Raw genomic sequence first — 2,444 nt, forward strand, 5'->3', positions numbered from 1 at the left:
GAAAATTAGTAAACTAGCAAAAATTGTCCTGAACTGGCTTGACTCAAGCCTTTTCATTCATATACCTCAGTATTGTAGCCCGTTGGCATGAAGCCGAGTGATCTCGTCGGTTAAATAAACAAGGTGCTTCTGCATCAATTCTACATCACGGTTAGGCAGAAAATAGAATTTAATGCATAAAACACAGAAATTAACTTGAAATCCATATAACTGCTCTTTAAAATTAAATTCTTCCGTTGGTTCGAATTTAATTGGAAGATTATCAACATCATTGCAGCGGAAACATGTTAACAAAATATATTCTATTAGTTCATGAGCATTTCTTGGTCCTTATCTACTCTCTGAAAAATTGACCACGTTGGTATAAAATTTATCAGAAATTTAAACTTCAATATTAAATTCATTATAATATTGTCATCATCAACGTTGGTCAGAAAATAACAATACCATAATCTTACTTAAAATAAAACGGACTACTCATCTAATTAAAATTTTCCATTGGTTCCAATTTAATTAGAGGATGAACATAATCTTGATTTACTAAATACAACTGCTCTTCAAATTAAATTCTCTCATTGGTTCGAATTTTAATTAGAAGATAATCAACATTAAACTTTGTAGTGGAAACTTGAAAATTTGTTTATCTACTTTTTAGAAGCATCTCATTGTACTCATCTACTCTCTGAACAATTTATCCCGTTGGTTCAAAGTTGAATAGAGATAAAAAAACTAATCAAAATTCATCAAAATTCGCTTCTGAAATAAATAAACAAATTTATAGTCATTACTGTGCATTCGACCCGACCCTTCAGGCGCTCACGCGCGGCCCAGCAACGCACAGCAGCGCCCGCGATGCCTCCCCACGCTCAAGCCGCAAACCTGGGCCTAGGCTGGAATTTCTCTCGCCTGCCTGGGCTGAATTCGGCCCGTGCAATCCCCGCCATACGTCTTCATCCGACGGTTGTGCGCAGCGATCAGGAGATCAAAATTGCCCCTTCCCTGCCGGCCTCCCCCAAAACCCTAACCTCGTTCAGTTTGCCTCCTTCGACTCTCTCTCGCTAAGCGGCGACAGCGGTGGCAGCCACGGTGTCCGTCGGCACCGGTGAGGAGAAACTCCGCCGGAGCAGATCCGGCAGCTCTCCTCTACTTCTTTCTCGCTCCCCTTCTCTTCTATCCTAAGAGCGCCCCGACAGAGCGACGGTGGAGCAGCGGCCGCCCGCGGCGGCCGGAGGAGATGGCGGCGCCGTCACGCGTCCCTTCGCCGGTGCGCGCATTCACCCGAGAGTGAGCGCGCCACCGTCGAAGGGTTGTGCTGCGGTGCCCTTGCGTCCGCACGTGGAACGTTAGAAGCGCCGGCGAGGCCTTTACTCGGCTGGTCTTCTGGCGCACCGGCGAAGCGACGCGGTTTATCTTCCCGCTCGGCATCAACGACGGCCATCGGTAAGGGAAAACAGGTAGGTCCCTTCCGTCTCCCACTTTTCTCGCTAGGGTTAGGGTTAGGGTTGGGTATTGCTTGGGATTTTGGTTCTAGGGTTCGGTTGCCACTCGACGGTGGGGCCTAATCCCGCACGCCCGACGATGGCAATTCGGCGTGTCCTTCCCGCGCGACAGCGGGTCTCTTCCCGCGCAACGGCGGTGATAACGGTGGCGGAGGAGTTCAGTGTGTCCCTCTCGCTCTCCGTCCATGTCATTAGGGTTAGGGATTCTACCCCTAATTTAGATCTACACTAGAACCTAGCTCTGGTACCATTGTTGTATTCTTAGGAATAACTGGGAGTAGATCTTGTGGGTTGATTCATTTCTATTTGGCTTAGAACAACCAACAACATGAACTGGAGAGAGAGGGAGAGAGAGAGTAGAGTGCCATACCTTCGGGCTTGGCAAAGGAGGAAGAAATCGCTATGTCGGTGATATAGGGTGTCGGGAAGGCGGCAGTGGTGGACTTCTTGTCATTTGCAGCACCCCTCTCATTGGTCTAGGGTTGGGGTAGAGGTGGGGCGTCTGGCGGCTCAGGGGAACCTCGTACCTTGTACCCCGGCCCCCACCTCCCTTTTATTGTGCTGTGCGAAGGGGGCCCATTAACCATGGAGTAGTTGGGCGCCTCCGATCAGGGCGCGGATCCAAGAGCCCAATTGGCAGTTGGTGGAGATTAAACTAACACAGACATGCACAAGCAACACCATCGTGCTCCAAATGGAGCCATCAGAAACGATCACTGATGTCAGGAAAAAGATTAGTGGCCACTAGAGCCTCTTCTTGGCTGGCAACAAGCTCGAGGATGATCGAACATTTGGATACTACTATCAAATCCAAAACGACGCTTACCCTGCACCTCGACTTCGGCACGCAAAATTCGTGAAGATGCTCAACAGCAAGACCATCACACTTGAGGTAGACCCATCTGATACAGTCGTCAGTCGGTGATGTCAAGGCAAAGATACAGG

The 2,444-nt window shown here is 48.5% G+C and overlaps 1 pseudogene; it reads right to left on the minus strand.

Annotated features, from left to right (window-relative positions):
• Positions 1-733: 733 nt before the first annotated feature.
• LOC136536754 (uncharacterized) overlaps positions 734-2,444 on the minus strand; it is a 3,937-nt pseudogene continuing 2,226 nt past the window's right edge.

Source organism: Miscanthus floridulus, chromosome 2, assembly GCF_019320115.1.
Source record: "Miscanthus floridulus cultivar M001 chromosome 2, ASM1932011v1, whole genome shotgun sequence".
Lineage (NCBI taxonomy): Eukaryota > Viridiplantae > Streptophyta > Magnoliopsida > Poales > Poaceae > Miscanthus > Miscanthus floridulus.